At 35.1% G+C, this 23,134-nt stretch overlaps 1 pseudogene; it reads left to right on the top strand.

Annotated features, from left to right (window-relative positions):
* LOC121471537 overlaps positions 1-9,649 on the top strand; it is a 136,238-nt pseudogene extending 126,589 nt beyond the window's left edge.
* Positions 9,650-23,134: the final 13,485 nt, after the last annotated feature.

The following is a 23,134-nucleotide window of genomic DNA, read 5'->3' as shown; positions in this document are numbered from 1 at the left end:
ATATATAATACTCTCTTTAGCACTACCCACACCTGTACTCTTGGCTAGATCTTTTTTTTTTTTTTTTAATTTTAGCACTACCCACACCTGTACTCTTGGCTTCTGACCCAAACTAGACTGTAGTCTCAGGGGCTCCCTAAAAGTGAGACATAACATATGACCCATAGGATATGAGTTACACTCTAAAAGAACTACTTGAGTATTCTAATTTATACCAACATAAATCTGGGGAACAAATAGATACTAAGGAGATGGGATAATGGTAGAAAAAACATAATACAGTTGACCGTTGAACAATACAAGGGTTAGGGATATTGACCTCCCTTCCACACAGTCAAAAATTGTCATATAATTTTTTTCCCTTCTCCAAACTTAACATAAACAGTTGATTAACACCTATTGTGTACTTTATATATATTATATATTGTATTTTCACAATAAAGTAAACAGTAAAAAAGAAATGTTATTAAGAAAATCATAAGGGAGAGAAAATACATTTATTGTGTTATATCGTTTTCATTAAAAAAAAAATCCATGGGGCAGCCCTGGTGGCACAGTGGTTTAGCGCTGCCTGCAGCCTAGGGCGTGATCCTGGAGACCCTGGATGGAGTCCCATGTCGGGCTCCCTGCATGGAGCCTGCTTCTTCCTCTGCCTGTGTCTCTGCCTCTCTCTCTCTCTCTTTGTGTCTCTATGAATAAATAAAAAAATAATATTTTTAAAAAATCCATGTATAAGTGGACAGTTCAAATCTGTAATGTTCAAAGGTCAACTGTGGATAGATTAGATGATAGGTAGATGATAGATAGATGATAGATAGATAGATAGATAGATAGATAGATAGATAGTTGTTTGTGTAAGCAAATGTCTTTGTTTTCTTTCATCTCTTATTCCTTTATCTTATAACATATGATATGTTGACTTTATATCATAGTCTTTAAGTATTGTTAATCTTACATAACAGTATTAACTTATGGTCTATCCAGGAAAAAAACACTCAGGTGAGTCAGGGAAACTGAAGGCACCTTTAAAAACAACTCCCCCACTTTTAAAAATTTTTCCTTTGCTCTTCTTTTCAGGCTTTTATTCTTGCTAGGACCTGCACCTCCACCCCACTGTACACAAGAGTCTCCTGAAAAAATTAGCATTTGAATTGATGAACCAAATAAAGTAGATGACCTTTTTCAAGTGGGTGGGTATAATCCAATCCATTGTGGCCTGAATAGAACAGAAAGTAAAGGAAGAGACAATTCCCTATCTTTCTGCTTAACTGAGTAAGTTTGAGCATTCATCTGTGGTAAGAATTCAGGGCTTTCTGGTCATCAAAATACCACTGACTTTCTTGTCTCTCAAGTTTGCATATAACATCTCATGGGACTTGTCTGCCTCCATAATCATGGGATTATAAAGTATGGCCCTTGTTTCTCTGGAGAATCCTGACTAATAATATTTAGATATTAAGAGCAGTTTTAGAAGATGGCAATTTTAAGAATAAGCTTTCCAGATTAGTTCTGGGGCTTCTAGAATTGGCTATTACATCCCTATTATCTTTGTGTCTCTGGAGATCCCTATTACACTGAGGAAAGTGATGAGATAAGTCACTGAATCTGGGGAGCGCCGGAAACTGAGTCCATGGTTTTGATTCTTGTTATTATGGAACCACCCTATAGGACTGATAGCTGGTCTTGTAGTAGAGAGAAAGATAAAGTCAAGTAACTGTCTTGTCTTTAAAGCATGATCAACCAGAGTAATCACTGCAAAGACAAGTTTCTGTTATGGTTGTATGAGCCCCCCAAAAAGTATGTTTACTCCTAAAGGAGGGTTGTGGGCTACTAGAATATTGCCATACCTCTTAACTCTAGAGCTTATAAAGTTGTTTGGATAAATAAGTTCAGTTAATAATTAAAAAGACCGGAAATGCAGTATGCTCAAAACACTGCCACACTTAGTTAAGACAAGGAGATGAAAGAAGCATTTACAAGTAAGTTGAAAAAGCCAAAGATATTTTCATTTGGTTGATTAGTGGTTACTTGACCTTCAGTCTTGTGTCATATGGAATAAGGATTCATTGTGTGTTACAGAAAGTCTGATAAGCATGTCATTATCATAAGAAAGTACGGTTGATATAAAATAAAGTTAGCTAATTTTTTTATGTGCTGTACAAGTATGAGAAAATCAAGGGAATTCAAATCATCTTTATCCATAACAAGAGTAAAGGTGAAACTAAAGAAGCTTCTTAATTCAGAATAACAGCAGATGAAGAAGGACTTTTACAAATAAAATATGTCAACAAAAATGAGTGGGTGGAGAAGGCTAAGAACCAATAAGAATAAGAATTTTCTTGTATTAAGTATGTTGATAATAGACTCCAGTTTTACAAATTAAGAATGAAGCCAATTGGCTCTGTTTCTAGTTTATTGGCCTTCTAAGCTAACTAGTTCTCTATTGTCAGTGTTGGCAATGAAGTTGTAATTCCTAGACCCCATACATACGTTTTTATTTTTTTGAGCCATCATAGCTCACAAATAGGAGTTTGGAAAGGATAGAGACCAAAATAAAATCCACAGATATGTTCCACCATTCCTGTGGAAACAGATTTATCCAGGAAAAAAAAAAAAAAAAATGGTTCTCATGCCCACAAAGTGACATTGCGGCAATAGAGCTGAGAGCTGTAAGGAGGCTTTCTCAGTTAACTCTCCTTATATAACAAACCACACCAAAACTTAGTGACTTAAGTTCATGAGCATTTATCATTGTTCATAAGGCTATACATTTGCTGAGTGTTTCTTCTGGTCCTGGCTACATTTACCTTTGCAGCTATAAGCAGCTGTGATAGGAGTACATGGCTCCACCGATTGACTGGGCAGCAGCCTGCCTGGTCAGGGTCTCCTTGGCTAGTATGGATGGGCCATGTAATGCCTTTCTCCCAGCAGACTCTCCTGGAATCATTCATGTGTTGTTTATCTAGATCTGGGAGAAAAAAAAAAAAAGTGGTACACATAGAAAGCTTCCTGAAATCTAGGCCAGAATCAATACATCTTCATTTCTACAACATTCTAGTTACCATAGCAAGTCACAGTGGCAGATGAAATCAGAGGGTTATGGAAATAGCTTCCACCTTTTGATGGGAAGGAGTAGAGGCAGTGACAAACAAAATGGGATAAAGAATCAGAGACATGCTTGGAATAAGTCTTATAGGGTGTTTTAGAGTTTTAAAATGTAAAATGAAGCATGTTTTTAAGAGTTTTTTGGAACAAAAATCAATTTGAATCAGTGCCAAACCCCAGTGGTTAGGAGTACACTGGAGCACAGGAGCTGGTGGGGGAAAACTTAAGATAGAGGAGGCATGGGAGCAAAGAAGGGGCATTATTGAAGTATTTACAGGCTTTAATATTTGTTTACATAGGCACTCACAACATTAGAGCCTCCTCAATCTAATGGCTTCCTTGTTGAATTAATTTAACAAAGAGCAGAGTAAGTGTCCACCAACCACCCTTGGTCAAGGAAAAATGCAAGAGAAGAGTTTGCTCCATATTGTCTAATAGATAAAGTCATAAAGCTAGTAGAAAAGAACTGATAGACCTATGGCAAAGTTTGCAGCTACGTAGACAGGTGTCCACATAGCAAAAGATGTAAGGTGAACTATCCACCTGGGTTTGAAGGAAGCAAGATTACATCCTGGAATATTTGAGTGAGGACGAGAAAATGCCTAAGGATCAAATGAAACTGATTTTATCTCAAATGCTACTATAAGGGGCCCCTGGGTGGTTCAGTGGTTGAGCATCTCACCTTTAGCTTAGGGTATGATCCTGGGATCCCAGGACAGAATCCAGCATCAGGCTCCCTGAAGGGAGCCTATTTCTCCCTCTGCATATGCCTCTGCCTCTCTCTGTGTGTCTCTCATGAATAAATAAATACAATCTTAAAAAAATGCTATCAATATAACATCAAGAAAAACCAATAGTCTTCTATATTCTCCTCCCCACAAATGTGACTGATATTTCCAGAAGCCACTAGACACTTAGCATGAAATTCAGAAGGGCTGAAAGTATAAAATGAAAATAATACTGAATATCATAGAAGCTACAATTTGATATGACTGAGAAATACCTGAAAATTACCAACTTACCTAGAAATGATCGAGTTTTTGTGTCAGTGTGCATCAAGAATCAGATGTACAAGGTATAAAATGAATTTAATTATGAAAAAATAAACTTCAATTCTTTTCTAAAAATATTGTATATACTAAAGAAGTTCTACTACCAGTTAAATAGGTTTGTTCAATTCACACTTTAAAGTTATATAAGTAAAGTGTGTCAAGCCAAATAAAAGTTAGAATTTTTTAAAAGGCATATGAGTTTCTTATTGAAAAACCATTAGTTTACAATTCCACAAATATTCTTACAGAAAGAAAACAATTACAAAACTGGTAAGGAATTTGGGGGAAGTGTCAATTAGAACTAGATACAGCAAAGCAGCCCTATCTCAGAACTTAAAAAAAAGAAAGAAGAGCACTAGAAGGGTAGTTTTCATGCTTTACTGAAGCCAATCATTTTAGAAATGCTTAGCGCATTTCCCTAGGTTCCTTACTTTTCTGTGTTTTGTTCTGCTTTTTGTTATACAGTTCACAGCCGTCATCATTTCCCATCTCTCTTTTGTATAAAATATAATCTTGATGGTTATATTTTACTCAATAAAGATATACTTATATTAATCTATACTCACTTGCTCTTCAAATTTCCTATGATCTCCCTGGTTGTGTGCTATTATCAAATATGTATTACTGTAAACTTAAGCCCCTGCCAGGCACAGAAGTACTGCTCTGGCATTTGCAATAATCCATTTATTTATTCTCCAATTTCTTAAGTATCAAAATAACCCTAAGGTTTATGAGGAAAGGAAATAAAATTGCGTTATTTTCCCTTATTTTTCCCAGGGGAATAAAAAACTAACCACTTAGAAACAGCATGTGAGTTAGCTTATCATATAGCTCACAATTTGTGCTATTTTGTTTTTGTTTTGTTTTGTTTTTTTAAATTAGCTTCAGACCCTCATTATTTCTGAAGATTTCAAACTATGAGTGACCTCAATTGCTAGGTGAGTTTTTTGAATGATCCTTAGCTGGGCAATCATGCAGATTATCAAAAAAGAATGGATGGAAAAGCCACTAGATTTAGACAGACCAGTCCATAATTTTAGAATTCATAATCTGAATCAAGTCTCTGTACTTGTTCATCTTGTTCCAGCAACCACCATATTTCAGAAAACAGAGGAAACAGAGGCGTTTTTTGTTTGTTTGTTTGTTTGTTTTGTAGGGGTGTTTTTTGGTATTTTGTGTTTCCTTTGTTTTTGTTTTGTTTTGTGTCATTTTTCAGGAAACAAGGATTCTTACAGTTCTGTATTTATGACTTCAAGAAAGTTCTGAGAAACGATGAAGTTCTCTTGGAGAGGAAGATTTGCAGAAACCCTCATCAGCTAACACATTTACATACTCTCACCACATTCAGCATCCTGGGGGTATTTGTTCCCCTAAATAGTGGCAAGAATCCATTATACATAGAAACACAGATGCCAAATCTAGAAGGCAATTACTTCATGCTCTGATAGTGCAAAAAAGTCAAAGAGGTGGCTGGGATAGAATCTCTGAATTTTAACAATTCTTCCCCTCTTTTACATGTCAAAAATCGATCATGAAAACTATCAAGATGCTTTTGCAACCAGCCCAGTTACTCTTAGTGCAACTGGGCTGAACACAATGATTGGGGTCCAATTTTAATGGCCATTAATGACATGGTAGCTATATGGTGACCTGAAAAATGTCACTTAGAATGTACTTGTTGCAATTGTACAAATATTGTATTTTATAACAAAATGTGTGCATGTGTTTTATTTATAAATGTGTTTGGGAGGTATTAGACCTTGAATTTGTTTTTCCTTTCCTTTCCTCTCCTTTTCTGTTTTTTGGGGGCAGGGATAGTTGGGGTCCACTTGGGTTCCAAATACCAATATAAGAGCTTTAGTTTATTCCTCTAGTGACAGGGATCTGTCCCTTTTTAATATATAATATAAGCTAAAATTTATTGCCTATCATAGTGATACAAGGAAGCCATCCCTGAGCATCAGATGGGAAAAGAAGGAAGCAGAAAGATTTAGGAACCCACAAACTCTATACTCAGTTCTGTTAAAAAAATAAGCACTTTGCAATTGAGAATAGATTGAATTCAGACTTGTAATTTGAAAACTTGGAATGGGTAGCAGTTATGAAGTTCAAATCTGAATGATCTGTAACCTGTGGAGAATTCCCTATGCCTTCAAAGACCATTTTTTCTTTAGATTTTCTCTCCTTCAATCTTCTGACCACCCAAACCAAAGGGGTATATGATGCATCCTCTTGGCTGCCCAGCATTATGGTTTATGTACCCCTGATTGACTTGCCAAGACTTCACATAAAACTTCTCTCAACAGGGGATCCCTGGGTGGCTCAGCAGTTTAGTGTCTGCCTTTGGCCCAGGACGTGATCCGGGAGTCTCGGGATCAGTCCCACGTCAGGCTCCTGGCATGGAGCCTTCTTCTCACTCCTCCTGTGTCTCTGCCTCTCTCTCTCTCTATGTCTATCATAAATAAATAAATCTCTTTTAAAAAGATAAAAAAAAAAAAAACCTTCTCTCAACATACGCCTTACCTCCTTTTTCAATCCCTATTAGCCTTATCTGTGCTGATTCTCTGTCCTGCTATAGATTTGAATAAGTGACCAAACTCTTCCACACTACTGTATTTTCTCAGAGTGCTCCATGTATCCCTCTTGTAGGAAATGTATCTTATAGTATATTAGGAAAATTAATATTTAATGTCTTAAAAAGAAATTTTAGTTACCTCTATGTACCTTTGAAAACTGTATAAAAATGCTATGGTCCACATTTTTTTTTTTTCAAGGCTTCTCATCACACACAATGTAGGGAAGGATACTACTAGCAGTTATTGCAGTGTCATATGTGTGATATATATATTCTACATTAGAATGTCTATAAAATACAGAGGATGCAGACAAAATCAGTACTGGGACTGACTGGATATGAGGTGGCATGCTGTCAAGGGAAGTGTAGATCAAAAATGTCACTGTGAGTGTGTTCAAGGACTTTATATAAAACTCTATAGGTAAAGTGGATGATTAAGATTCAAGCAGAGAGATGTCATGATTGTGTTGTTACCTAAGTGGCTCATAAAAAAACAAAACAAGTATTTTTTCTAAAACTGGTTTTGAAATGTGCAGGTAAACAGAAAATAAGGAGCCAGAATAATAATCAAAAGTATGTCACAATGTTAGTAGGCTTGAAAATCAGCATTTGGTGGAAATAATTTTAATTTGTTAATTGTTTAATCTGTGCATCTTTGCTAAAAATGGCACATGTTCTATATCACACACCTTTACATTTATACATATGTTTTAATATAACAAATTACTTGCTCATCTCATAAGTATGAACACATATCATTATGATCTCATAGTATCCTTTTTTTTTTTTAGGATTTTATTTATTTATTCATGAGAGATACAGAGAGAGACAGAGAGGCAGAGACACAGGCAGAGGAGAAGCAGGCTCTATGCAGGGAGCTAACGTGGGACTGGATCCTGGGACTCCAGTATCACGCCCTGGGCCAGAGGCAGCTCTAAAAACGCTGAGCCACCCAGGCCGCCCTCACAGCATCCCTTTAAAAGACTTAATAGGTCTGCTTCTCAGCAATTATCCAAAATATGTATAACTAATTGAATTAGATTATCCACATACCTACATTATTATACTTGCATCAAATTATTTCTTTAGTCAATTTAAAAATAATGAAATGCCATATTTTTTACATAAATGCCATACTTCCAGTCAGAAAGTATTACATTAGATGCTATGCTTCAGCTCAAGAAATTATTACAGTAAACATGAAAAGCAGCCAGCTGCTTATAAAGGGATTTTTAATTTTGGTCTTTTCCTATTAAGTAGGCTGAAATTTCTGGTCTTCACCAACAAAATGACTTTTCAAGTAGATATGTAATATGACTCCATCTAAATTTATAAATAGATTTTACACAAATTATCTCAATAACTATCTTTTTTTTCATTTTTGGAAAATATTTATTTATCTCAATAACTATCTTAATCACTCTGTTCAATTGCCAAAGCAAATCCCTGATACCACAGGAGAAGTAATCTTTATTTTACTTGAGGCCAACCTTTCCACATGTAATTTGAAATCCATTCTCTCCTATGGTGAAGAACTATCCTTTGTGGCTTCACTGCCTTGTACACACTGAGTTCTTCTCATAGCTATAAGAAGATGTTTACTTCACCAACTACAATGGTTGATCTCACTGGTTGTAGAATTGGACTGTTTCTATTTGAACCAGTTTTCCAACTATCATCTGAGTCACTTTGCTAGGCTAATTAAAAATCCCTGTGCCTTAGTTTCCTCCTCTGTAAAGCTGGGAAAACAATCTACCAACACAAGACTTTGCATGGGTTAAATGAATGAAGAATACATAAAATGCATTTTGAAAATGCATGACAGGTAGTAAATATTAAAAAATTATTGAATTCTATTTTTCAATTATTATTTCCATTTTATTTAATGATCATTTAATTTAATTTGGTTTTTTTTCAAAAACGAGTTTTTAAAATTATTAGTTTATACTTACCATTTCTACTTATTAGTCTGAAATTTGGTCTTTTGGCTCTCTGTTCCTCCCTGTTCCTCCCTGTTCAACAGACAGCCACGTCTTCTAGTGCAGTGCCAGCTGCGACCCCAGCACATGATGGTGAAGGTCAGAGTGAACGATTTGGCCGTATTGGGCACCTGGTCACCAGGGCTGCTTTTAACTCTGGCAAAGTAGATATTGTCACCATCAATGACTCCTTCATTGACCTCAACTACATGGTGTACATGTTCCAGTATGATTATACCCACGGCAAATTCCACGGCACGGTCAAGGCTGAGAATGGGACACTTGTCATCAATGGGAAGTCCATCTCCATCTTCCAGGAGTGAGATCCCACCAACAAGTGGGGTGATCCAGATTGTCCATCAAGATTGTCAGCAATGCCTCCTGCACCACCAACTGCTTGGCTCCTCTGGCCAAAGTCATCCATAATCACTTTGGCATCATGGAGGGCCTCATGACCACCGTCCATGCCATCACTGCCACCCAGAAGACTGTGGACGGCCCCCTCTGGGAAGCTTTGGAGTGACAGACTAGGGGCTTCCCAGAACATCATTCCTGCTTCCATAGGCACTGCCAAGGCTGTGGGCAAGGTCATGCCTGAGCTGAACGGGAAGCCCACTGGCATAGCCTTCTGTGTCCCCATGTCCAATGTGTCAGTTGTGGATATGACCTGCTGCCTGGAGAAAGCTACCAAATATGAGGATATCAAGAAGATGATGAAGCAGGCATTGGAGAGCCCCCTAAAGGGAATCCTGGGCTACACTGAGGACCAGGTTGTCTCCTGCAACTTCAACAGTGACACCTACTCTTCCACCTTCGAGGACGGGCCTGGCCTTGCCCTCAATGACTACTTCGTCAAGCTCATTTCCTGGTATGGCAATGAATTCTGCTAGAGCAACCAGATGTTGAACTTCATGGTCCACATGGCCTCCAAGGAGTAAGAGCCTCCTGGACCACCAGCCCCAGCAAGAACAAGAGGAAGATAGAGCCCTCAGCTGCTGGGGAGTTCCTATCCCAACTTAATCCCCCAACACACCAAGAATCTCCTGACCTCCAATTTACATCCCAGACCCGGAGGAAGGTGAGGGGCTGGGGGGAGCCCTACCTTGCCATGTATCATCAGTAAAGTATACTGTACCCAACCAAGAAAAATGAAATTTGATCTTTCTTAATATTAATTTTGCAATAATTCCAAACTTCGAGAAGAGTGTCAAGTGTATCACTAATAACATTTGTGCATCTACTACTCAGATTTACCAGTTGTTATATTTTGCTATATTTACTTTAATATGTGTTATCTCTTTTTTTTTAAGATTTTATTTATTTATTCATGAGAGACACACACACAGAGAGAGAGAGAGAGAGAGAGAGAGAGAGAGAGAGGCAGAGACACAGGCAGAGGGAGAAGCAGGCTCCACTCAGGGAGTCTGATGTGGGACTCAATCCCAGGACTCCAGCATCATGCCCTGGGCCAAAGGCAGGCGCTAAACCGCTGAGCCACCCAGGGATCCCAATATGTGTTCTCTTTTGTAACACAGACACACACACACACACACACACACACACCTGAGCATTTTTTACCAACTTTTGCATGATCACACACTCTATTTATAGTTGGCATGAATGGGATAAGATTGATCTTTTTATTCCATGCCTTTGCCCACTGAATGAGACTTGGAACAATTATTCTCCAGTAGTAATGAGTACATCCAGTCTTTTACAAAATCAGAAAGTTAGGAATCTCCCATGACTTATCCTGTACTATATATTTTTTAGATTTTATTTATTTGTTCTAGAGAGAGAGAGCATGCACAAGCAACTGGGAGGAAGGCATGGGGACAGAAAGGCAAAGAAAGGGAGAAGGAGAATCTTGAGCAGACTCCAAGCTGAGTGTGGAGCCCAGTCTCAAGACCCTGAGATCATGACCTGAACTGAAACCAAGAATCAGATGCTTAACCATCTGAGGCACCCCCACTCAATCCATATTTTTATATTCCTTCTTGCATATAACATATACATATTAGCTATAAAAGTAAGCTACACATTGAACTATGTATAGATAAATATCATTATAACATGGGAAAATACGTTGAAATCATGAATTTATGCTGATATTTCTTTTTTTATACTGATATTTCTAATTGTTATCTAACACCACAGAATCCATTCTTGCCTTTTTTTTATTCCACAATTTTTATTCCTTTGTTGTATAGTGAGTATTCTGACTCCCAACACCATCAATATATTTACTCATTAGCTCAATCTTACAGTATGCCTGTATGATTGTAGAATTTCTACATCAATAACACTACTGAAAACAACCATTAAATAGAAAATAGAATTCAAGTTTGTTTATATTTCTCTCTTTCCACTGAGAACATAGAATCAAAGTGTTGGGTTCAAATGTACCTAAATTGGACATTCTTGTTTTTTTTACACTCTTTATTTTGAAATAAAATTTTCTGGTTATATAATGTTTTAGAGACAAGTTGTGTGAAGACCATATAGGAATCTGTATAGTATTTTTTTGCAGTGTCTGTGAGTCTATAATTATTAAAATTTACATTGCTCCAATGCTATTAACTGGAAAAAAGGTCTTATTCATATTTCATCAATTTCTACGTCTTCATTTTACACATTCACTTTTAATGCAATAGCCATCTGACATCTATCCTTATGTGTTATTAATTCCTCTAGAGAAGGTCATCCCTACCTTCTCTGGGTAGGAACAGATGCAATGGACAAAAACTTATCAATCCATATTTAATTGATATTTATGTGATACTTAATAATCTTAAAAACTTCCTCCTTTTGATCCTGATTTTCTTCAGTTTCTCAGACACTGCTTATCTTTTTTGGATATCTCCTCCTTAGTCCTTTTCTAAGATTCTCTTACACCAACCAGAATGTAAGGATTTCTGCAGCTTACATCTATCTGTATTATTTTCTATTTATTATTTTTCTCTTTTCTTATTCTACTGCCATAAAATAAAAACTGAGTACATGAAGACTGAATAAATGGATTGAAAAATTTGCTTTTGTGGAACATTATTTTGTCATATTTACAATTGCAGTTTAAGTTTTCTAATAGATGTTTCAAGCAACAGCAATTAACTATCTTAATATTAAATTCAATCCTTAAAAATCAGAGATGAAGAGACTAATGTAAGTTGAAAGAGATTTTTCCCTACACTTCTTCCTTTAATTTTGAGCTTTGTTCATAGAAACTTGATTATAGAGCAGTCTGAAATGGTTTGAATTCTCTCAGCATCCCTGTATTGTTAAGGTTCCTGTTATTCTGATTAAATAAAACCATTGGTTTCCAAGCATCATCCATCGGAATCCATTATTTCATTTATTGTATAATGGAAAGGAAACTGGATAATAGGGGGAAAAAAGCAAAGTGAAGAGCTAGGAATTAATAAAAAAGAGAGACCAGAAGTCATCTTTGTGATTTAGTTCAGAGTTGGAATTACTTTGTAATCTACAAACTAACATTCTGCTCTTGCAATATGTGCTAAACTACGTGATTATGTAAGAATTTAGAGCAGGTACTATGCATCTATTATCTACATCTAACATTATCATTACATCTTAAATATTAGAATGTTATTTATAGAATTAAAAAGTAGAAATGATCTATTACTGATGTGAAATAAACTGTGTGCTAATTTACTAAGATATTAGAATTAGGTGCTTACTGAATATTACTTTTTTTTAAAGATTTTATTTTATTTATTTATTCATGAGAGACAGAGAGAGAGAGAGAGAGGGAGAGGCAGAGACACAGGCAGAGGTAGAAGCAGGCTCCATGCAGGGAGCCTAATGTGGGACTCAATCCCAGGACTCCAGGATCACACCCTGATCATGCAGGCACTCAACCGCTGAGCCACCCAAGGGTCCCTGAATATTACATTTTTAATGCAATTGATCAATAAAGTGTATAGTTTGCTTCACAAATTTTGAAGGAAATCATTTTATAAAGCCATTCATGGGTAAATCAAATCTACATGTCAAAAATTTATTATTCATTCCACATAATGGAAAACAATGGAATATGAGTTGGAAAACTTTAGCAGCTATAGACATGTAGAGTGAAGGTATTAAATATAAATAAGCTCCTTATTAATTATAAGGTTTAAAAAGTGAACAGTAAAAGTGTATGATATAATATAAGCAAACATTAATTTTTGATAATTAAATATGAAAATATGTGAGAGGTTTAAACAACTAAGATTAAAGGAGTTTATTAGCTCCAAATTTTCAAGTAAAAGGGACCTTGAAAAGTATACAATAGAAAACAATTTTGATAAAGCTCCCGTGTAGAAAAGGAATGGCTGTTATGTATTCTGTCCTGTAACATACTTGTTTTTAATATGAATTAGCATATATATGTTGAGTAAATAGGAAAATGATATTACTAAACACATGCTTCTTTATATGCAATTTTCCCCAGCAGATTAATATTTTGTAGCAATTGGTAAAAATACTGAAAATCCCCACAGAAGCACCTTTCTTTAGGTGTTAGGTGATAGTTGATAGCCTTTAAACTGCTAAAACCTTTCAATATACTAAACTATCTTAGGATTGTTCACCTATAGAAGGGAAGCTTAAGGGCATGTTACCTTTTATTTTATTTATTTTATTGCTTTAATAATCATATTTATTTATAATTTAAATTTGATTAGTCAACATAGAGTACATTATTAATCTTTTAATCTTGCCTTTTGTTTTAAAATAATGATTAATAGGGATCCCTGGGTGGCGCAGCGGTTTGGCGCCTGCCTTTGGCCCAGGGCGCGATCCTGGAGACCCAGGATCGAATCCCACATCAGGCTCCCGGTGCATGGAGCCTGCTTCTCCCTCTGCCTGTGTCTCTGCCTCTCTCTCTCTCTCTCTGTGACTATCATACATAAAATAAAAAAATTAAAAAAAAAAATAAAATAAAAAAATAAAATAAAATAATGATTAATAAAAATGGCTGCTCCTGAAAAGTGTTTGCTAATTTTGATGCATTTGTTCCATATTTGAAAAAAAGTGTCTTCTGGAAGTCACAGGAAGCACTATTCTCATGTTTAATGGTATGAAAGATTGTCATTCCAGGTGCAAATTCCAGAAGAGATTTAGCTATACTAATATTTTTATTAGGATTGTTATTGTTTTTATTAAGGCTCTGATCATAAGGTACTGGGTTTTGAGTGATTGGTAACAACTCTATTATTCTCATAGCCCTATTATCTTTAGTGTATGATTTTTGCACAAGAGGGTTTTCAGGAACCCATATATAGCAGAAACTCTTGTACTATCTTATAATTGTCATATGTCTTAAGTTACTAATAGAGCAAAGTAAGATAAAGAGTTAAAAAATCTACAATGTCAAAACATAAATATTTCAAGAAACATGTTATTATAAAAATTTAAAAGTTTGCTACTAATTTAGTAGCAAGTAGATAATAGCAGAAATTGTCATGGACTTAGGCACTTAGTGCCTAACACTAGTAACAAAACAGAGACTTTGTTCCTTCTTTAAACTGTAACATTCTAGCCTGCTAAATAAGTTATAAATTCTTCAAGAGCAGTAACTGTATGTTTTCTTTCTTTCCTATAACAAGGATACTTTTCTTTCATTTTATACGTTAGATACTGAATAGGTGCTTGTTAGATCAAATTTCAGCTCACTTATTATGAAAGAACATATTGTTACTCTTTATGCAAAATTAAACAATAATAACAATCATATTTATATTGAGTCTATAAACTAATAATCCTTGGGATCCCTGGGTGGCACAGCGGTTTGGCGCCTGCCTTTGGCCCAGGGCGCGATCCTGGAGACCCGGGATCGAATCCCACATCGGGCTCCCGGTGCATGGAACCTGCTTCTCCTTCCGCCTGTGTCTCTGCCTCTCTCTCTCTCTCTCTGTGACTATCATAAATAAATAAATAAATAAATAAAAGATTTTATAAACTAATAATCCTATCCCTATGGATTTTCCTTAGGAAAAAAAAAAGTCCTCAGAATTAAAAAGTACATATAAAATATGTTAAATTATAAATTATTTATACATATATTCAAATATGCAATAATATTGGAAATGTTTATTAAGTTACTATATATCAAATGAACAATATTTGTTAAAATAATAATTATTAATAATACACTGAAATACTACTTCATAAAATAATACCAAGGGGAAATGCAGTGTATCAAATGGTATGATGATGAAAGGGGGGGGGGTTGGTGTTTAGAAAAAAATACCAAAGTACTATGCAAAAATGAGCTTATGTTTATATGATAGAATTGTTTTAATTTATTCCACATTTTTTTCATTTTTATCTTTTTTATTTCATATTTTGAATAATTTAAACATAAAATGCCAAAATAATTTTAAGTTACAAAGTTGATATTTTGTTGTCTTTGACAAGAGTTAGTTTGTTCTTTAAAAGATTTTTAAAATCTAAAATAAAAAATGCAATAAACTATATTTGACATTATGCTAGTTCCTTGAGAAATAATAAAATAGAGTTAGATCTAGAGAAGTGAGAAATAATTGTATGGATATTGCATTTTTAATTCTCTTCAGTTAATGTACTTTATAGACATTGATAATCTATATCCATTACATAGAATGATAATTATCAATATACAAATATTCTTGTGAGTTTTTGTCTGTGTTTTCATGCTTTATAAGACATCATACTACTAAAGGCATATTTTAATTATAACAATATACTATGTGAATCAATGTCTTAAATGAGGACTTTTAATTTACAAACAAACACTAAAATTATCTCCTCATATTTGATATTTTGGAAATTCTATTTTTTAAACATTTACTTATCTATTAACCTATCTTGCTAATATACTTTTAACAATTTTCATCATTCCTCTTCATTCATTTTGTAAAGCATATAAATGTACACTTATATATATTACTTTTGAATTAAATTATATCTCTATAAATTATCATTTTATTCTAATATTTTATTTTTATATTAATTTAAATTCTGTCCTGCTTGATAGTAACATAGTTATATTAACTCTCTTTTGGTTTATATATTATATAGTATATCTTTTTTTCATTGTTTTATTTTCCACCTTTTTGAAGCTGTATATTTCAGCTATGTTTCTTCTAAGCAGCTTATATTTGAGATTGCTTTATTTTGGTTATTTATGCATTTCTTACTTTTTAGAAAAATTTATGATGGCAATCATTCTTCTGCTCTCTCCTTAGTGGTTATCCTGGAAATTACAATGTACATATTTGATTTACCAAAAATTGACATCTTACTTCTCCCTGGCCAATGTAAATACCTTAGAATGTTAACTCACATTCATTCCCCTCACAGTTTATGCATTCTTGTTGTTTTATTATATATATATATATAGATAGATAGATAGATAGATAGATAGATAGATATAGATATATACATATAGATATATACATATAGATATATACATATAGATTTACCTACCCATATTTAGGGTTTGTCTACCTATTCATATTTTCCATTCTTTTTCATTTCTATCTACATTTTCAAATCTGAATCTGTTGGCAATTTCCTTCTACTTGTAAGGGACACTTCAGAGTGTCTGCTGGTCAAATGTTCATTTCATGTATGTTTGAAGTGTATCTTCAATTAGATATATATTCCTAAATCGGCATATGTTCATATGTTGTGAGTGACCATGTGTTTCTGGTTTTGAAATTTAACCAGAATCTCTCAATGTCTCTCTGTGTCTCTGCTTATTTCTGTTTCTCTCTCTTCCTCACTTAATCTCTCCCTTTCTCTTATTTTTTGGTAGGCTCTAAACTCCATGTTTAATTTAATTTCGTTTAATTTAAAGTACATAAAAAATCCCTAAATAGTTTCTCATTTTCTCAGCCTCCCAAAGTTCCAGAATTGGCAGATGCTCTTATAGAAAAAGAGATCTCCAATGATAGACTGGCCCCTTTAGTTTTGGGGATTTTGTTGTTGTTGTTGTTGTTGTTGTTGTTGTTTTCTCCATTTTTATGGCTGTTGTCCCTATGACTTGTACTGCGTTGTTTGCTCTCAGATGTTCTCAACAGATGATTATAATTCTTTACTCAGCTTTTCTCTCTCTCTCTCTCTCTCTCTCTCTCTCTTTTCAGTAGAAGCATTGGTATGAATTACCTAGTCTTCCCATGGTGAAAGAGATCCTTTGCTACTTGCAATATTACCTTAATAAGATTCAGCCAACATATTCAGAATAAAGTATCATATGTTTTTATTTTACCTACCCATATTTAGGGTTTGTCTACCTATTCATATTTTCCATTCTTTTTCATTTCTATCTACATTTTCAAATCTGAATCTGTTGGCAATTTCCTTCTACTTGTAAGGGACACTTCAGAGTGTCTGCTGGTCAAATGTTCATTTCATGTATGTTTGAAGTGTATCTTGAAGTGTATCTTCAATTAGATATATATTCCTAAATCGGCATATGTTCATATGTTGTGAGTGACCATGTGTTTCTGGTTTTGAAATTTAACCAGAATCTCTCAATGTCTCTCTGTGTCTCTGCTTATTTCTGTTTCTCTCTCTTCCTCACTTAATCTCTCCCTTTCTCTTATTTTTTGGTAGGCTCTAAACTCCATGTTTAATTTAATTTCGTTTAATTTAAAGTACATAAAAAATCCCTAAATAGTTTCTCATTTTCTCAGCCTCCCAAAGTTCCAGAATTGGCAGATGCTCTTATAGAAAAAGAGATCTCCAATGATAGACTGGCCCCTTTAGTTTTGGGGATTTTGTTGTTGTTGTTGTTGTTGTTGTTGTTGTTTTCTCCATTTTTATGGCTGTTGTCCCTATGACTTGTACTGCGTTGTTTGCTCTCAGATGTTCTCAACAGATGATTATAATTCTTTACTCAGCTTTTCTCTCTCTCTCTCTCTCTCTCTCTCTCTCTTTTCAGTAGAAGCATTGGTATGAATTACCTAGTCTTCCCATGGTGAAAGAGATCCTTTGCTACTTGCAATATTACCTTAATAAGATTCAGCCACCTTGGGGTTCATTAATTTTCACCATATGTTTTCCCACTCTTTTTTCCAGTTCTGGCAAAAAGCTTTTAAAGTATTTGCTACTGCAAAGAGTGTTACTCTAAATATTTTTGTGAATGTCTACTAGTGCACATGGGCAAGAATTGTTTTTGTATATAAAGCTTACTCTGTGCTCTGTGTGTTTTTTTTTCCTCCAGAAATGCTTCCCTTCAGCTATTTCTAATAACCAGAATGTGATCCCAAGTAAGTGTATAATAGTGGCTGCCTTGTCATATACAAGATCAATGTACTAATCATATTAAATTTGTTAATATCTGATATGTATTTGCTTTAAAAGCTTTGCCGATTGAAGGAAACTCTAGTCTTTCCTTTTAAAAAGAAAGATATAGAGAGGTTTTTATCTGCAATAGAAACCCCTCACTTCTGCAACAAAAATCCAGAATTCTGAACATGGAATATTTATGAAGAAACACATTACGATTAAATAACACATTCTTTCTCTATATAGTGCTCCCTGTGCATCTATTACTCTTAGAGCCCTGTAAAGACTGTGAGTTCAGGACTCACAGCAGAGTGAGGAGCCCCCATGGCGCTTCAACCAACCTTCATCATTAATTATATACTCTAAGTGGCATATTAGGAATCTTAGGAAGTGTCTTTGTAACACAGGCAAAAAAGAATGATTGGAAAGATAAGATGCAAGATGAGAAATCACTGCTACCCCATGAAGTCAAATGATAAGAACGTTGTGATCGACTGTGTGCAAGGCCACTGTTAAATTGAGCAAAATCAAGACTGACAGAAAACTCTGGGGTTGGCAATCAGTAAGTCACATTTTGTTACATGCACAAACGTCAGAATATATTTTATGAAACATATAGCAAAAAGGAAAAAAAGAAAAAAATCAGGGACACTGTAGGTGGAAAAAATACTTTAAACGTGTTTTAGAGTTAAGCTTCCCATAGTTTTAAGAAGATAAATGGCAAGTATGTTAAAGTCGGTAACAGAAAAATTTTTATGATTGTAATAAAAAACACCACATTAAATAACTTCAGATAGTATTACATGAGATATATAAATAAATCTGAATCTTCAACTCAGTTTTGAATCATGAAATTATCATCAGATTTTAAACATGGAATTAATAATTAAGATTTTTAAAATATAAAAGTAGAATAAGAGCAATGATAAATCACAAGCATATCTTTAAAAATATTGTGATTCTAAATAGCTTTGTAGAAACAACTTCAGACTTAGAACCCTATAGTTTGTAATAACAGAAAATTATTTTAGATTCTGAAATCTCTGCGAAAACATTTTTGTTCCAAAAAGCAATTTGCAGATGCATGGATCAAATAATTTTTAAGTGTCATTTCACATTTATATGAAATACAGAAATAATTTATCTTAGAATCATTTAACATCCTGAAGTCATATGTTCCATATTTGTCTGCCAAACAAACTTTGGTATTTCTTATAATTTTTTTGAAGTACACTCCACAACCAGCGCAGAGCACAAAGTGGGTCTCCAACTAATGACTATGAGATTAGGACCTGACCCAAGTCGTTTATTCATAATTGATACCATCTTCTTTCTCTGCTGCTTACACAACAGTGAGTAGGACCTATCCCATGCTCTCGAAGATCTCAGTTTCTTGTGAATGACAGAAGGAAATCAACATAAGGTAAGACATCATTAGAGAAATTAAAGACAAAAACAATACATGTTATTGAGTGACTTAGTTTGAAAATAATTTATAGAAGTCTTAATGTATGAGAAGTGAGCCATTTACAGTGACATCAAGTGGCACCTGGGTGGCTCAGTGGTTGAGCATCTGCCTTTGGCTCAGGTTGAGATCCCAGGGTCCTAGAATCAAGTCATGAATCAGGCTCCCCACAAGAAGCCTGCTTCTCCCTCTGCCTGTGTCTCTGCCTCTCTCTGTGTATGTCATGAATAAATAAATAAAATCTTAAAAAAAATAAAGTGGCATAGATATATTTGGGGATAAATTTAACAACAGATTAATATGAGACTATAGAATTAAGACAATTTTAGATTGGTTTAAGGACAGATATAGAGGAAGGCAATGGAATAGAGTCCAGAAAGAGAGCCACACATACATGGCCAATTGATTTTCAATACAGGCACCACAACACTCAATCAGCAATGTGTAATCCTTCCAACAAATAGTGTTGGAAAAATGAAATATTCATATGAAAAAAACTAGACCTCAATGCTTACCTTATGCTATACGCAAAAATTAAATGGAAATGGATGATAGATTCTAAGAACTAAATTTACAAAACTTTTAGAGAAACCACATGGGAAACCTTTTGCTACTTTGAACATATAAAAATGTATTATCTCAGATATGAAATGCATAAATTATAAAAAGAAAAAAATCATAGATTGGACATTATCAAAATTAAACATTCCTTTTAAAACTATGTGTGTGTGTGCATGTATGTGTATGTGTGAAGCTAGACATACAATTTGATGAAATAATTTGTACTGACAGTTCTGAAATAACCGTTTACAACTTAATAATAAAAACAACAAAGATGGCAAAGAGATTTTTAAATGGGCAAATTACTTAAAAAGATAGTACAGACACAAGATAGACAAATGGCCACTTCACAGTTGATTAAGTGTTTGTGATTATTCATCCATGAAAAGAAAACTAAATACACAACGAAATACCCAGTAAGAACTAGAATTAAAAAGACTAACAATACCATATATAGGTAAGGGTGTCAATCAACTGAGATATTCATTATGCTGATGGGAATATTAAAATGGTCAAACCACTTTGGAAATTATTAAGGGGATGAGAAGGGATCCCTGCGTGGCGCAGCAGTTTGGCGCCTGCCTTTGGCCCAGGGCGCGATCCTGGAGACCCGGGATCGAATCCCACATCGGGCTCCCGGTGCATGGAGCCTGCTTCTCCCTCTGCCTGTGTCTCTGCCTCTCTCTCTCTCACTGTGTGCCTATCATAAATAAATTTAAAAAAGTTAAAAAAAAAAAAGGGGATGAGAAAAGTTCTATAATTTGATTGTGATAGTGGATATACAGGTGTATAAATTTGTTAAAACGTTTTTACATACAGGTTTCAGTGAGTTATTTAAATATATGCAAATTACATTTAAACGATTGATTAAAATAATCCAATGAAATGTTACACTGTCATAAGAAACTAATTATTACAAAGAATATTTCAAAACATGAGAAGACACTCTTGATATAGTGCTACATAAAATAAACAGGATAAAATATCAGGTTAAATATTTTTTTAATTTATTTTTTATTGGTGTTCAATTTGCCAACATACAGAATAACACCCAGTGCCCGTCACCCATTCACCCCCACCCCCCGCCCTCCTCCCCTTCTACCACCCCTAGTTCGTTTCCCATAGTTAGGAGCCTTTATGTTCTGTCTCCCTTTCTGATATTTTCCACACATTTCTTCTCCATTCCCTTCTATTCCCTTTCACTATTATTTATATTCCCCAAATGAATGAGAACATACACTGTTTGTCCTTCTCCGATTGACTTACTTCACTCAGCGTAATACCCTCCAGTTCCATCCACGTTGAAGCAAATGGTGGGTATTTGTCATTTCTAATGGCTGAGGAATATTCCATTGTATACATAGACCACATCTTCTTTACCCATTCATCTTTCGATGGACACCGAGGCTCCTTCCACAGTCTGGCTATTGTGGACATTGCTGCTAGAAACATCGGGGTGCAGGTGTCCCGGGGTTTCATTGCATCTGTATCTTTGGGGTAAATCCCCAACAGTGCAATTGCTGGGTCGTAGGGCAGGTCTATTTTTAACTCTTTGAGGAACCTCCACACAGTTTTCCAGACTGGCTGCACCAGTTCACATTCCCACCAACAGTGTAAGAGGGTTCCCTTTTCTCCACATCCTCTCCAACATTTGTGGTTTCCTGCCTTGTTAATTTTCCCCATTCTCACTGGTGTGAGGTGGTATCTCATTGTGGTTTTGATTTGTATTTCCCTGATGGCAAGTGATGCAGAGCATTTTCTCATGTGCGTGTTGGCCATGTCTATGTCTTCCTCTGTGAGATTTCTCTTCATGTCTTTTGCCCATTTCATGATTGGATTGTTTGTTTCTTTGGTGTTGAGTTTAAGAAATTCTTTATAGATCTTGGAAACTAGCCCTTTATCTGATACGTCATTTGCAAATATCTTCTCCCATTCTGTAGGTTGTCTTTTAGTTTTGTTGACTGTATCCTTTGCTGTGCAAAAGCTTCTTACCTTGATGAAGTCCCAATAGTTCATTTTTGCTTTTGTTTCTTTTGCCTTCGTGGATGTATCTTGCAAGAAGTTACTGTGGCCAAGTTCAAAAAGGGTGTTGCCTGTGTTCTCCTCTAGGATTTTGCTGGAATCTTGTCTCACATTTAGATCTTTCATCCATTTTGAGTTTATCTTTGTGTATGGTGAAAGAGAGTGGTCTAGTTTCATTCTTCTACATGTGAATCTCCAATTTTCCCAGCACCATTTATTGAAGAGACTGTCTTTCTTCCAATTGATAGTCTTTCCTCCTTTTATGAATATTAGTTGACCATAAAGTTGAGGGTCCACTTCTGGGTTCTCTATTCTGTTCCATTGATCTACGCGTCTGTTTTTGTGCCAGTACCACACTGTCTTGATGACCACAGCTTTGTAGTACAACCTGAAATCTGGCATTGTGATGCCCCCAGATATGGTTTTCTTTTTTAAAATTCCCCTGGCTATTCGGGGTCTTTTCTATTCCACACAAATCTTAAAATAATTTGTTCTAACTCTCTGAAGAAAGTCCATGGTATTTTGATAGGGATTGCATTAAACGTGTAAATTGCCCTGGGTAACATTGACATTTTCACAATATTAATTCTGCCAATCCATGAGCATGGGATATTTTTCCATCTCTTTGTGTATTCCTCAATTTCTTTCAGAAGTGTTCTATAGTTTTTAGGGTATAGATCCTTTACCTCTTTGGTTAGGTTTATTCCTAGGTATCTTATGCTTTTGGGTGTATTGTAAATAGGATTGACTCCTTAATTTTTCTTTCTTCAGTCTCATTGTTAGTGTATAGAAATGCCACTGATTTCTGGGCATTGATTTTGTATCCTGCCATGCAACCAAATTGCTGTATGAGTTCTAGCAATCTTGGGGTGGAGACTTTTGGGTTTTCTATGTAGAGTATCATGTCATCAGCGAAGAAGGAGAGTTTGACTTATTCTTTGCCAATTTGAATGCCTTTAATGTATTTTTGTTGCCTGATTGCTGAGGCTAGGACTTCCAGTATTAAGTTGAATAGCAGTGGTGAGAGTGGACATCCCTGTCTTGTTCCTGATCTTAGGGGAAAGGCTCCCAGTGCTTCCCCATTGAGAATGATATTTGC

Source organism: Vulpes lagopus, chromosome 11 (assembly GCF_018345385.1).
Source record: "Vulpes lagopus strain Blue_001 chromosome 11, ASM1834538v1, whole genome shotgun sequence".
NCBI lineage: Eukaryota > Metazoa > Chordata > Mammalia > Carnivora > Canidae > Vulpes > Vulpes lagopus.
Note: the sequence above shows the minus strand (reverse complement) of the source record. Positions and strands in the feature narration are given on the sequence as shown.